At 48.3% G+C, this 15,818-nt stretch overlaps 1 pseudogene; it reads left to right on the top strand.

Annotated features, from left to right (window-relative positions):
* Positions 1-2,778: 2,778 nt before the first annotated feature.
* LOC115647284 lies at positions 2,779-15,456 on the top strand (annotated as a pseudogene).
* The last annotated feature ends 362 nt before the right edge of the window (positions 15,457-15,818 follow it).

Genomic DNA, 15,818 nt, shown 5'->3' with positions numbered 1-15,818 from the left:
TACAGCCCTCCGCGGTTCTGTTGACTCCTGCACCGCAGAGAGGGCGGTCGAGTCTGGACCAGCCTAACTCCCTGGACCTCAGCAGGGACATACGCCCCCCGTCAACACTGGAGGCGTTCGAGGCAGCCTCAGACCTAATGGGCCTCCCGGCACCGGCCTCCCCTCATCGTAGGGAGTTGCCTACTGTGGTCCGTCCACCAGTGCAGTCTAGAGGCAAGTCGGCCATGCTGTCGCCTCCCTCCCCACACCGCACTGTGAAGGCAGCACTGGACCAGAGGAGAGGCTCCCCGCCGCCTCCGCACAGCTCTCCTTCGGCACTGGGCACTGCTCCCCCCAGGTCCTAATACTCAGAGACCTCAGACTCAGAGGCAGACTCCTTTCACTCCAGCTGGTCACGGAGCAGGAGATTGGTTTCAGGGGTGAGCCACCAATGTTACCCACAGTGGCAGCAACAATGGCAGCCACCCTCGCAGTGGCCGTTTTGGACTCCCTAGGCCTACCACCAGTCGGTAGGCCAGGTGTTTGGCCCTCAGTTACAGTCGGCTTCAGTGTCCTCGATGTCGGTGGTCCCGGCGCAGCTGCCTCCCCCACTGGCACCGTTGCCGGGCAGGGGTGTGCCATTGTCAAGTTCAGCATCCCCTAACCGGGCAGCGACACCGGCAGCGGCTCCAGTTCGGGCTCCGCCGGCACTGCTCACTGGCGACCCTGGTACCGGCTGCGGTGCCGCATTTAGACTCGGAACCGGCACCGCAACCTCAATACCGTGTGCCGCAGGACCCCGAGGGGCCACATGCACCAGAGGAAGGGCCGCTCCATGTAATCTCGTCGTTGTCCTCCCCGGACGAGGCAGTCTTGGGCACTGCTGCGGCACCAGCCCTAGAGGATACTCCAATCCTCCAACAATTGCTTCAGCGAGCAACTCAAAGCCTCGTAATCCAAGCAGAGGAGATCGAGGTGGACGTGGACCCTGTAGTGGACATTCTGGCCCCCTCAGGGCCATCCAGGGTGGGCCTCCCGCTGATAAAGACTATAGCGGATACTTCCCGCACCCTATAGCAAACACCAGCCTCATTGGCCCCTACTGCCAAGAGGACGGAGCGGTGCTACTTCGTCCCCTCTAAAGGGCACGAACACCTGTACACCCAGCCTCCCCCTGACTCACTGGTAGTAGACGCGGCTAACAAGCGGGAACTTCAAGGGTTTCAGGGCTCGACACCGAAGAGCAGGGATGCAAAAAGACTTGAGCTCTTTGGTAGAAAGATGTACTCCACGGGGGGTCTTCAACTCCGCATTGCCAATCAACAGGCAATAGTAACCCGATATGGCCACAACACCTGTTCGGCCATGTCGAAGTTTGCGGAGCTCCTTCCCCAGGACTCAAGATCAGAGTTTTTGGCCCCAGTGGAGGAGGGCAAACTGATCGCTCGAGCCTCCCTCCAGGCCGTCTTAGATGTGGCGGACTCAGCCATAGGCCTGGTCATGCAGCGGGGAGCCTAGCTCCAGGTCTCGGGCCTGCCCTATGAGGTCCAGCAGACAATTCAAGACCTCCCCTTTGAAGGCCAGTTGCTGTTTTCAGAAAAAACGGACAAACATCTCCATAGCTTAAAGGACTCGAGGGCCAGGCTTCGCTCACTGGGCTTGCATACCCCCGCGACCCAGCGCAGAAAATTTAGGCCGCAGGCGGCCCCTCGCCCATACCAGCCATAGACTCACCAGGAGCTGGGGCACAAGCGGGGCAGAAATGGCAGGAGGCGTCACCAGCGCCACCCCTCCGGCCAGGCGTCTAGCCAATCCACACCACCATCTGGGCCTAGACCCCCTATTTGATGGTACGGTCGAGGACGACCTACCGATAGAGATTCTGGATCCTTCCACCCCTACCTTTGGGTCATGTCTGTCCCACTTCTACCGTGCCTCTCTACTATGCAGAGCACCCATTTGTCTGAATTACGTCGGACAAATGGGTGCTCTGCACAGTAGAGAGGGGATATTCTGTTCAGTTCTCCTCCCTTCTGCCTCACCAACCCCCCTCCCCGTCCCTCTTCAGGGACCCTTCTCACGAGCAACTTCTAATTCAAGAAGTGAAGTCCCTCACAGAGACAGGGGCGGTGGAGGAAGTCCCGCAGGAGCTCAGGGGCAAAGGCTTCTATTCCCGCTATTTCCTAATACCAAAGGCAAAAAGGGGCCTGAGACCCATCTTGGACTTGTGGCGGCTGAATAAGTTAGTGCGAAAACTCAAGTTCCACATGGTCTCCCTGTCCTCGATCATCCCCTCCCTGATTCCAGGAGATTGGTATGCGGCCCTCGACTTAAAGGATGCTTATTTCCACATTGCCATAATTCCACGGCACCGTCGGTACCTCAGATTCATCGTGGCCGATGTCCATCTGCAGTTCACGGTGCTCCCGTTCGGCCTATCGGCTGCTCCCAGGGTCTTCACGAAGTGCATGGCAGAAGTGGCAGCCTTCCTGCGCAGGCGGGGCATCCAGGTATTCCCCTACCTGGACAACTGGCTCATAAAGGGCCGCTCCAAGGAGCGGATAGAGACCCAGGTGTTGTTCATCAGGCGGACCTTTCTCGATCCTGGCCTCCTCTTGAACGAAGCCAAATCCACCCTGTCTCCGAAGCAATGAATAGAGTTCATAGGAGCGGTTCTGAACTTCACCCATGCCAAAGTGTACCTGTCGGAATCCAGGTTCTGCAATTTCCGAGCTCATCCTTGGACTACACAGTGTCCCGGTTACCACGGCGTGAGTTTGCCTCCGGCTGTTGGGCCACATGGCGGCGTGCACCTGTGTGGTGGTCCATGCCAGACTCCGGCTTCGCCCGCTGCAGTTCTGGTTGGCAACAGTTTATCGTCCGGTCAGGGACCCCCTGGACTCAGTGGTGTCCGTTCTCCATTTGGTGCTGAGCTCGCTACGGTGGTGGCTCGACCTGCGGGAAGTCTGCATGGGTGTCCCCTTTGCTGCCCCACAACCCTCCCTCTCCCTGGTGACAGATGCCTCGGATCGAGGTTGGGGAGCGCACCTGGGACTCCTCAAGAAGCAGGGCTTGTGGTCGTCGGAGGACCTTGAGTTGCATATCAATGTCAGGGAGCTGAGAGTGGTCCGCCTGGCGTGTTTGACCTTCCAGTCTCACCTGGCTGGCAGGTGCGTTTCAGTCCTTTTGGACAACGCGGCTCCAGTTTTTTATATCAACAAACAGGGGTGTGCATGCTTCTCTCCCCTCTGCAGGGAAGCCCTCGTGCTGTGGGATTTCTGTGTTCACAATGCCACTCACCTGACGGCGTTATATCTTCCGGGGAAGGAGAACGATTTGGCGGACACCCTCAGTTGCTCGTTGCAGGGTCATGAGTGGTCCCTCCGATGGGATGTGGTGCGCTCAATCTTCCAGCTCTGGGGCTTTCCCCAGTTAGACCTGTTTGCTTAAGGGAAAACAGGAAGTGCCAACAGTTTTGCTCCCTCCTGGGCCGCAGTTGGGGGTCTCTGTTGGACGCCTTCCTACAGACGTGGGAGGAAGGTCTGATCTATGCCTTCCCTCCGATCCCCCTGATACACAGGGTGCTTTTAAAGATTCTCAGGGATCATGCCAGGGTAATCCTGATAGCTCCGGCATGGCCGCGCCAGCACTAGTACACGTCACTCCTGCACATGTCAGTTCAGGCGCCCCTGACGCCGCCCCTCCTCCCAGACCTGATCACGCAGGACCGGGGCTCCTTCCACCATCTGAACCTCGAGTCCTTTCACCTCCCAGCCTGAATGCTCCATGGCTGAACCCGGTGGAGTTGCAGTGCTCCCAGCAGGTCAGGTAGGCTGCTAGGTAGCAGGAAACTGTCCACCAGGGCCACCTACCTGGCTAAATGGAAGCACTTCTCCATATGGTCCGGTCAGCAGGGTCACGACCCGCTGGGGGTTCCAATTCCCACTGTCCTTGACTATTTGCTTCACCTAAGACAACTGGGCCTCTCCCTTTCCTCCACTCACGTTCACTTGGCAGCCATATTCGCTTTTCATCCAGGAGAAGGGGTGCCTTGGTGCTTGCGAACCCGCTAGTTGGGCGTTTCCTCAAGGTTATGGACAGGCTCTTCCCTAATGTGCATCAGCCGACCCCTGCTTGAGACCTGAATCTGGTCCTCTCCGTCCTCTTGGGGCCTCCCTTTGAGCCTCTGGCTTCGTGCTCCCTGCTGTACCTATTGTATAAGACTGCCTTCCTGGTGGCGATCACCTCGGCCCGACGGGTGTCGGAGCTTCGAGCGTTAACATCACAGCCCCCGTACACAGTCTTCTACAAGGACAAGGTCCAACTTAGACCTCATCCGGCTTTCCTACCCAAAGTCATTTCGCAGTCCCACATGGGTCAAGATATCTTTCTCCCGGTGTTTTATCTGAAACCACACGCCTCCAGTGAGGAGCGGAGGCTACACTCCCTGGATGTCTGCAGGGCCTTGGCTTTTTACATAGAGCGTACCAAGCCATTCAGATCCTCGACCCAGCTCTTCGTTGCAGTGGCAAAAAGGATGAAGGGGCTCCCGGTCTCCTGTCAGAGAATCTCTTCGTGGATTGCGACCTGCATCCAGGAATGCTACCGCATAGCTAAGCCCCCTATCTCTCCAGTCATGGCCCACTCCACTAGGGCGCAGGCCTCCTCTGCGGCTTTCCTGGCTCAGGTTCCGACTCAGGAAATTTGTAGAGCGGCCACGTGGTCCTCCATCCACACTTTCTCGTCTCACTATGCCATCACACATCAGGCAAGGGATGATGCAGCCTTTGGGCTTGCAGTTCTCCAGTCAGCAGTGATCTCCGACCCTACCTCCTAAGGTTAAGCTTGTGAGTCACCTACTTTGAATGGACATGAACAACCAGTCAAAGAAGAAAAAATGGTTACCCACCTTTTAGTAACTGTTGTTCTTCAAGATGTGTTGTTCATGTCCATTCCAACACCCATCCTCCTGCCCCTCTGTTGGAGTGCCAGCAAGAAGGAAATGAGGGGTGGAGGGTCGACAGGCCCCTTTATAGAGCGCCGTGATGGCACCACTTCAGGGGGCGCCCGGGCTGACCCTACGGACGATGCTAAGGGAAAATCTTCCAGCTGGCATGCACGCAGCGTGCGCACACCTACTTTGAATGAACATGAACAACACATCTTGAAGAACAACAGTTACTAAAAGGTGGATAACCTTATTTTCTGGTTTGGAAAGGTTATGAGCAGTTGAACAAGGAGGTCAGATACAAGAGCTGCAGTTTCCCAAATAGTAAAATGCAGATAGTACTTCCCCAGCTCACAGGTATGTCTGTTAAAGCACTGTGAAGGTCCTCAAATGAAAGGTGCTGTAGAAATGACTGTAACAGGAGAAAGATCCTACTGCTGCAGAAGCTATCATACAGAGGCACCAATGTGGAGCAGAGGAGATGCTTTATGGTAATTATTTTTCAATTCATTTTCAGGCCAATGCAAGCAAATTACTAAGTGGTTCTGGGTGACACAATCTCTTTGAACTGGATGGCACTGAATATTCTGTTGGTGTGGACAAAATATTTATTCATGAAGACTGGAATCCCACTGATATTGAGAATGGGTAATTTGTTTTTGAATATGACTTTGGCATGGGAATGAATACTGATGTCCTTACTTAGGGGCCAATCCTGGAAATGTTTATGTACGTATTCTATCCATCACCCACTGAGGTTAAGGATGGCCTTGTAAAAATACTGGACTGGGACTCAGGACATATGGGTTCAGTTTCTGGTCTGTAGAGCTCCTGTATGATTTGAGCAAATCACTTAATCCCTCTGTGCCTTCAATTCCCCATCTGTAAAATGGGGTTAATAACACTTCCCAACTTCACAGGGGCATTTTAAGGGTACATTATTAATGTTTGTGAGGTCTCAGATACTATGGCAGTAGAGGCTATGTAAATAGGTAAGTAAAAAGTGAGCAAGAATGTTCGGGATCTGGTCATGACTAACTCAAGATTTTGCCTTGTGGCATCCAAAGGGCTAATATCTGTGTCCTATTTCAGAAATGACATTGCCCTGCTGCATCTCTCCATACCAGCCTATGATAATGGCTTTGTTGATATAGGAATGCTTCCATCTGAAGGAGACATTTTGCCTAATAATTATCCATGTTATATTACTGGATGGGGACTGGCTAGTGGTAACTGGAAAAAAGTTACTCCTCATTCCAGAAAGACTGACTCAGATCAGAGACCCAGCACAACTCTTTTTGTAAACAAAACCAGTTGCTATGAAACATCTTTGACAGCTTCAGTAGGATGTAAGTGGTGCATGGGTCTTCTAATGGCTCTCAGCAGGGGGGTGAATGCATTGATAAGCTCTTCTCATCACATGATGCATTTTCCCAGAATAAACATTAGCTAGCATGATGTATGGCACCATTTAGCACTCAGTGTGGACAAGCCCTGTCGTGTTTAACATGTCAGTGAGAGTGGTTCTTCCTGGGATCCACCCTAGGGTTGACCATGACCAGCTACCATGATTTAAGTGGTAAAAACTTGTTTTAATCACTCAACTCGGCAGATATGACTGACTAGACACAGGGGGAGATCCCATGAGTCAGCAGGGGACATATTATCCTCATCCTGGGCCCAGTCCCAGTATGGTTTCACTGAGTTGTACTTTACTCAGTGAGTAGCACTGCTGCTCCCGATGTCACTAGTCATGCATAGTACGGGACTACTCAACGTGAATGAGGGTGGCAGAGGTGGGCCTTTATTTCTAATTATAGTGTCTGTTTGAGCAGAATATTGTCCTTCCTCCTTTAGTTGGTGGCAGCATTCCTGCTAGACTTCAAGAAGCGATGCTGCCGGTGGTTGACCATGCCATCTGCTGTCAGAATAACTAGTGGGGCTCTCATGCAAAGGAGAACATGGTGTGTGCTGGTGGAGATGGTGTGAGATCCTGGTGCAGTGTAAGTGCTATATTTTCTCTTTTCCCCCTTAACTCTTTCTTTCCTATACAACCCTGTTCCTACAGGAATTGTGAATTACTTACAACACACTCCCCCAGTGCTTGCAACATCTCAGGAGTTCAGGCCTTCCTGACAAGCTAATTACTTCTTACTGAGCACCATCCTCTTAATTATTATTGTTCCTACTTGCCCCCTCCCACAAGAGAACCCATGGGAAGTGGGTAAAGCAGAGGAAATCTCCAAAGTTCTTCTTCAAGTGCTGTCCCTGTGGATGCTGCACTTCAGGCATCAGTGCGTCCTGGTGCCGATCGGAGTCTCTGCCTACAGCACGGCTCAGTCCAGGGTGCTTGTTGCCCTCTACCAGCAAGGCAGCCAGTCCTCCTCCCTTCTCAAGCTCCAGGGAGTGACTCTTACTGTTCTGCAGCCCTTCTTATGTGGGCCAGCCTGGCCCTGATTAGCTGTTCCTATAAGCCCTTCTGTGACTGGCTACTTTTAACCCCTTTTTTTGCCAGTGTGGGGCAAATGCCCCATCACACTTCACGTGACGGCATGGCTGGAGCCATGGCTCCACCATGATGAGTTAACCTGCTCGGTACAAGTAAAACAGGTGTCAGTAAGCAGCAGAAAACCAACCACATGTACCACTTACCTCCAAAAATGGAAAAGATTCTCCTTATGGTGCCAGAACAAGCACGTATCTGCGATCAAGGCACCACTACCATTGATCTTGGAATTCATATTAGAACTAAAGAACTCAGAACTTTCCACAAGCTAGTCTAAAGTACACTTAACAGCCATTACTGCCTTTCACCATAAGGTGCATGGCGTATCGATATTTGTGCACCCAATGACAAAACCTTTTCTTATGGGCATACAAAATATGTACCCAGAAATACATGAACCCACCCCACCATGGGCCTTAAACCTGGTGCTCAAAAGCCTTACCAGAGCCCCATTCGAGCCACTAGCCACCTGCTCCCTACTTCAATGTAGGTGGCATTCCTGATCCCAATTACATCCGCATGATGAGTAAATGAAATAGGTGCTCTCATGGCTCATCCCCCGTACACCATATTCTTCAAGGGCAAAGTCACATTGAGACTATATCCAAAATTTATGCCAAAAATATCATCCTCTTTCCACCTGAATCAGTTGATTCACCTGCCTACATTTTACCCCAGACCTCATGTGAATACACAAAAGGCTTCCCTACATACATTAGACATCTGACGTGCATTAGCATTTTACCTGGACAGAACAACGCCTTTCCGAAAATCCCCCAGGCTTTTTACTTCAATGACAGAGCATTCCAAGGAGTCTGTAATATCCACACAGAGACTATCGAAATGAATCTCCAACTATATCCAGATGTGTTATGAACAACTCAAAGCAGAATCCCCATCAGGGATCAGGGCCCATTCAACAACATCAGTATCTACCTCAATAGCCTTCTTAAATAACACTGGTCTACAATTTTTAGAAGTCGTCTGCTTCAGACATAAAATGTGATATTTATTATGTATTTTGATGTGCTGAATTCAAGTATGACAATTAAAACAACTGATTGGCTACTGTTTCTAAGATATTTAAGTTTTTACATTTTATGACTATGTATATTGTGTAGATAGTAGAATTTTTAATCATAAATTGTAACACCTAGGTCTTTTCTGTGTTATGGTTGCTTTAATGATAATATTTCACCTGTCCTGTTTATGTAACACTTTAAAACTCAGCAAAAGGATTATATAAATAAAATTTATTATGAAACAAAAGGCAAAAAAAACTATTATGTACATAGTTTAGCTATTCAGTGCACTTGGCGCATACTTGGCTTGTCTCTTGTATTCATTAAATGGAGCATCTTGTCACTGTCCAGCAATAGTCTGCAGCATTGATGGGCTCATTTGCCCTGATAGCCTGCCAGGAGGATTCCACTGCTGTAGTTTGGAGCCCACGGCTCTGCCTTACTCTTGGGTAGTTCCAAATCCCTGACAAGGTCATTCAGTTCCTTGTGTTATGAGGTGTGGTCAGAGAAGGAGGATGGGAGGAAAATGTGAGTCCTGTGACATTGATGGTTCAGGACCAGAATTTCATCCTCTCCGTGTCTGACTCAGTGAGAATGATTCTGTGAATCAGGAACTGGCAGTCCTATCCGTGGGGTACTGGGTTAGAGATGGAATGTTTGGATAATGCACAGTCCACTTTTTCTCTTTGGACACACCTTCCCAAACTGGAGGCACCATGCAGAAGTAAACAATTGCTGGTATGATCTGTTGGCTCTCCCCCCCCCCATAATCATTGCACTGCAAAAGGCATAGATTTCCTTTTCCTCTTCAACCACTGTGAAGATTTGTTGCACAAGAGTTGCAGCATATGTGTGGGGCCCACCTCTTGTCCTGATCTCCAATTTTGCAGCCAAAATAAAAGGTGGTAGGCTTTCTTAACCATAGTGGTTATACTGTGCTTTTGTGATGCAAAAGTCACTTCACCACAAACATAGCAGAAGTTATCTGCACTGTTCACACAAGTATGAGGCATCTCTGCTCACTTTGGCTAAACAGAAATGTGTCCTTTTGCAAAATCAAACACTGACAAATAAGAGAGCACGACCCTGTATGATTTCTAGAGCTGATATAGGGCAATTTCTTCAGCAGAGTGATGTAAGCTTCCTTATGATTGTATCATCCATGACTTCTAGGAATAACATGATGCAATTCATATCATGTATGACGCAATACCAGCTTCAGATTGCATCATTCATTGTTTTGCCTAAAAAGCAAATACTGTCCAAACCCAGTCATAGATTTATTCATAGATCCAGTCAAAGATGTATTTTAGTCATTTCTGGTTTAAATTGAGATCCCTTCCCTTTATAACTCACTTCTCCTCCGCCATTCCCAAGTCAAGGGTCGTATATACTGACCCAATAGCATATCTTGAAAACTAGAGCAAATCAACAATTTTAAGCATCATTTTTGTTCTCAGTGACCCAGAATTAGTAAAGTTGGACTACATTTGTTTCAGAAGCATTTTGGCTGTAGAGCAGTGTAATGTACCAATAATACACATATCCAGAGCAGCCACTCAGGCCTCTGAACACATATTTATGAACCATTATGCAATTACTTAAGGTTTGAGCTCAGACACAATGCTAGGGCTAACAGTGCTAATCTCCACTATGAATGCAACTCTGAAGCCCCTTCCATCCTCACAGGGGCACTGCTCTACAATCATCTGAAGTGGAGCACCTACAGAGATAGCACTCGAAGAGAAGGTTACTCACCTTGTGCAGTAACTGAGGTTCTTTGAGATGTGTGTCCTTGGGTGTGCTCCGCTACCCACCTCCTCCCCTCTACTCCAGTTTGCAGTACGGACTCTATGGTAGAGAAGGAACTGAGGGGGTCGGGTTCTGTGCATGCTAGTCAAGGCAGCAATTGTGCACACATGACCTGTGCGGACATTGCTACCAAAAAATCTCAGATCAACAGCACCAGGCCACATCGACACCTGAAGTGGAGCACCCGCAGGGGGACACATCTTGAAGAATCTCAGTTACTGCACATCATTGCACATATTTCTTGCCAGCTGTTCTCAGGAGGAGGGAGTTGAAGTATGCTATCCCACCAGCACACCCCATTGATCAGATCCTGGGAATTAGTGCTAGACCAGGGACCCAGGCCTCCATTGCAGCTGCGCAGTCAAGTCAAGGAAATGGTGCAAAATCCTAAAAACAAGGGGCAATTCATTTGGTTTTGACTATATTTCCAGTATTAATTCATTATGAAAAAATCCAGGGCTTTAAGACCCAGCAGGAGCCAATAGTCTGTTTGTCTTTCTCTTCTGTTGTTTTAGTTATAGCCAGTCTTGTGCTGCTATCTCTTTAAATCCATGGGCTGTCGCTTCCAGTGATCCTTTGACTTTGTCTCTGCTTGGGAAGAATTAGAACATTCCTGGTTGAATACGGAAGCTGCTAGAGGCTGACGCTTCCTGCAGGGTCCAAATACCTGAAAAGTTTTCCGATTCATTTAGAGCCTAATCTTTTAACGGAACTCAGTAGGAGTCTTTTGATGAACTTCAATAGGCAGTGGATGAGTGCCTTAAACATCAATTATATTGAATGGTGTGTGTGTGTGTGTGTGTGTGTGTGTGTGTGTGTGTGTGTGTGTGTGTGTGTGTGTGTGTTCGTTCACTACTCCTGACAGAGTTCTGGCCCACATATGGCCCACATATTTCTGTGATCCCTGCATAGAAAAACACAAAAGATGCATCTCTTCCCTAGCAGCCCAGGCAGCGCATCTGTTCCAGCATGCTTGGAGCAGCCTCAGAGACGCAAGTCACTGCAGGGGGAGAGAGGCTGGGTGTGCGTGCCTGTGGGGGAGACGTTGCTCATCATCAAGGGGTGGGGCTGGCCAACAAGTGAGAGGGACTCTGTCCCTCTCGCTTGATACTGTGGCTCGAGGGACATGGAGGAGGGGAGGTCTTTTTCTTATGCAGGAGGAATGCTCTGTCCCCGAGGCAGAAATGTAGCAACCTGCCTGCCTAGTAAAATGTCTGTAACTTCTTGAGAATTGTAAAAAACACATAATTAAATATTTGTATCATGTTACTGAAAATTATTTGTTTTTAAGTTAAAGAAAATGCTTTTGTAAAAAAACAACAACACATTTTGTTAATGTTGCTGTTGATGGTTAATTGATCTCATTCTCTGAGGCCAAAATGTAGCAGCCTGTCCGCATAGTAACATTGTTGATGATCTTATTGTTAGTTAACTGTTCCCATTCTCAGTCAGTTTTAATTTTTTGGCACATAATTTTAATTTTTTTGGTGCAGAATCCCCCCAGTAATAGTTCAGAGAACAAATAGTTATGGGCCTGATTCTGCAATGTGTTACGTACCTTCTGGGAGATGCTGAGCACTCTTTGCTCCCCTTGATTTCAATAGGCATTGGGAGTACTCAGCATCTCTCAAAAGGTCCTCAGCACATCACAGTATTGGGCCCATTGAATGGAATGTTCATGAATTAATCAGCCGTCACCACCTTTTCCAGTCCATTTTCTAAACTGCTAAGAAAATTTTGGTGCAACTAATTGTGTGTCACTTCTCCCTGCTCTGATTGCAGGGTGATTCAGGGGACCCTTTGCAGTGTTACAGGGATGGTCGCTGGCAAATTTATGGGATTGTTAGTTTTGGGATTGTCCCCTATTGCAACACCTATCAGAAGCCTACAGTCTTCACATGGGTATCTGCATACATCAACTGGATCTACAACGTAAGTTCCTCCAAAGTTAACGGTTTAATTTCATCTTGGATGTACTCCCATGCAATTAATGGAGTAATATCAGAGATAAGTTTGACCCAGTCCATTCATTTATTATGTTAAGAACAGAATTGAGAAACTTTGAAAGTTTAAAATCCAAAATGCATTGGCCTTATTTTTGGCACATTCAAATAAATCTAATGAAAGAGAATGAATGCAGTCACTGTCTGGAAATACTAGGATTGAAATACAGTAACTCCTCACTTAAAGTTGTCACAGTTAATGTTGTGTACCTATTGGGTTCTGGGAACTGGGAGTTAATGTTGTGTAGCGGGGTGGATCCCTGCTCCTGCCCTGAAGAGTTAAAAACAGCCCTGGAAGGGGGCTGTGGCAGGAGAAAGCAGATTTTAAGCTGAGCTGATTGGGGGAAGTGGCTGCAGCTGGGCCCACGCCCCAAACAGACTCAGCTGGCCCTATAAAGGCAGAGAAGCTAGGGGCAGACAGAAGTCTCCCACTGGCTGTAGAAGGAGAAGGGTCTGGCTGCAGGGAGCTAGAGACAAAGTACTTGAGTGGAGCAGGGCTGGGGAAAGGCAGAGGAGCTGGGGAGCTCCAGCCTGGAAAGCCCCAGGCTGCGGCCTAGCATAAGACCAACGGGTACTGAGGGTTGCAGAGGGCAGCCCAGGGGTAGGCAAAGGCAGCAGGTCCAAACCCTCCTTGCCAGTGATGAGTAGGCTGATACTGCAGTCTGCCCCAGGGTGTGGGGCTAGATGATGACTGGCAGTAGCCTTATACTGAGGTGAGGATAGTGGGTGGGTGTTCCCCGGGGAGCGGAAACCCTAAGACTGAGGAGTTACTGCTAGGGGGCAGCACTCCAGGTAAAAGGGCACTGGGTCCAGGGAGGGACATGAGGGCCAGAGGACAGGTGAATCACCAGTCTGCAAAGGGTGCTCCTGAGCTGGAAAGAGCTAATTCCCTGAGAATCCAGCAGGAAGTGCTGCAGGGTGAGTCCGCTCCTCTACATGTTGTTATGTTGCTGATCAATTAGAGAACATGCTCGTTTAAAGTTGCACAATGCTCCCTCATAACGTTGTTTGGCAGTCGCTTGTTTTGACCACTGCTTGCAGAAAGAGCAGCCTGTTGGAGCTAGCTGGTGGGGGCTTGGAACCAGGTCAGCTGTTCCTCCCTCCACTGCTGTGTGCTGGTCCTGCCCTCTGCCTTAGAGCTGCTTCTGGGAGCCTCCTGCTTGCTGTACAAGGGGTGGGGAAGAGAGGTGCTAATGTCAGGGTGCTCCCCTCCCCCAGCTCCTGCATCCGGCTCCTATACTGCATTTCCACAGCAGTTACTGTCAATTGCTGATCTATTTAAAAAGGCAATGTACTTAGAGTGGGGTTGGCATATTAAAGTGGCAATGTGCATCTCTCTCTCACATGCACTGTGTGTTTGTCTCTCCCTCTGCCATGCTGTCTCCCCTCCCTCCATTCCTGCTGCCCTATAAAGTGTGAGACTACATTAACAGCAATATGTTAACCCTTGAGGGCTCAGCCGAGTGCTAGTTTACCATTTAGTAAGGCATTCCCTGGGAAATATCCCTCCCTCTTCCATCCTCTGACTTCACCACCTCAGCCAAGCTTCACAATCATCATTGCTGTGTACAGCATTAAATTGTTTGTTTAAAACTTATACTGTATATGTTTGTTAGGAGTGGGTGGGTGAGATTCTGTGGCCTGCCTTGTGCAGGAGGTCAGACTAGATGATCATAATGGTTCCTTCTGACCTAAAAGTCTGAGTCTGTCTGGTGAAAAATTTTTTTTCCTGGAACCTAACCCCCCCTTTACACTAATTCTTATGGGGAAATTGGATTTGCTTAACATAATTTCGCTTAAAGTAGCATTTTTCGTGAACATAACTACAACGTTAAGCAAGGAGTTACTGTACAACACTTAAGGCTGGCAAATCCTGCTTGGTATGAAATCTGATCAATTAGGCTTTACCCACACAGGCAAAAAAGGACACTGCAACAAACCATTGGTGTAATTCTATGGGCCTGTGTCATGTAGGAGGTTAGATTAGCTGATCATACTGTCCTTTTTTTGCCTTAAGATCTATTGAATTACTTGGTATATTTTGAGCCTGACATCTGTACAATTGCTTTGTGCACACATACAGCAGCCATCCCAGGTGATTATGACAAGCATGGTTGTACCAGTTGGTTATAATATCTGGGGTGAGGTCTTTAACTCGTGTTCCTCAGGATTCCATGCAGTCTCTCTGTATCTCTGAATCCAATCTGGGGCAATAAAGTTGTGCATTTGTAGATACAGTCTACAAGTGCTGCAGCTGTCCCAGTTCAGCTGATTCCCACAATGCAATCAATGCCTGGGGTTTGCAAATGTCCAAAGATCCCTTGCTCCTAGCAACATTGTGTACTACCAGTGGGGCATCTGCTTCAGGGGTCACAGAAAAATGCTATAGACAATCATGTTTGTAAGATGTGCTCTGTACCAGACTTCCATAGAAACAAGATGGATGTTCTAAACCATTATGAATAAAAACAGGACAACCGTTTATTCCATGACATGGCTGTCTCTGCAATGCATCCCTCACCTAGTAAAAATGGGCCCTGGGGAGCCAACTTTCAAAGGATTTAATGGAGTCTTATCTGCACTACACCAAGTACAGTCAACACGAGATAGGATGAAACCCAATGGATTCATCTGAAGTAACTTACCTTTTAGTTGGAAAGTGCCTGTGACTAATCTGAACTCTGTATATTTGGAAAGTTGTTGTCTTATCAGATTTTGAGCCCTGCTTCAGCTGCAGTTGGAAGCCTGGTGGATCCAACCAGCTGGGAATTCCCCTAATATGGGAGAACCCCTTGCTGGTATAACACTAGCATTGCTAGCCATTTTCTGGCCTCCCTCAACCCTCTGGCACGGGACATGCCAAAGACATGACTGTGGTGAAGAGGGCATGGCTAAAGTGATACTGTACAGGGGCAATTCCCGAAAGGTGGAACAGCTCTAAAACTGCTCTAATTTGCACCAGGAGTTGAACCAGCCCCACCAGCTCCATATGGGGAGAGCCCAGGGATGGAATATAGTCTCATTTGCCCCCCACTCTCCTGAGCTGTGCGGAATGGGAGGTCTGGCACAGCTGAGGAATGGCCTATTCAGTCATTTAAAATAAGTAAGAAGAAAACTGAATATATTCTGTACTGAATCCATTTCTCCATTGTTTTTCAGACTATGAAGAATAATGGGGACTATTAAGGAAGGATCCGTCTGTATATGAATGTGAACTACTGTTTGAATGAAAAGATATGCCTGTTAATTAAATTTCTCTCTCTGTTATGATCACACTAATAGACTGGGTTGTCTGCAATAATAATAAAGCAACAATGAATTAAAAACCTGTAGTACTGTGCATTCCATATTTAATGTTGATAAATGCAAAGTAATGCACATTGGAAAACATAATCTCAACTATACATACAAAATTAGCTGTTACCCCTCTAGAAAGGGATCTTGGAATCATTGTGGGTAGTTCTCTGAAAACATCCACTCAATGTAATCAAAAAAGCAAACAATGTTGGGAATCATTAAGAAAGGGATAGATAATATGACAGAAAATA

The sequence above is a fragment of the Gopherus evgoodei genome, chromosome 2, assembly GCF_007399415.2.
Source record: "Gopherus evgoodei ecotype Sinaloan lineage chromosome 2, rGopEvg1_v1.p, whole genome shotgun sequence".
NCBI classification, from domain to species: domain Eukaryota; kingdom Metazoa; phylum Chordata; order Testudines; family Testudinidae; genus Gopherus; species Gopherus evgoodei.
The sequence above is the reverse complement of the archived record's forward strand: the minus strand, read 5'-3'. Positions and strand labels throughout refer to the sequence as shown.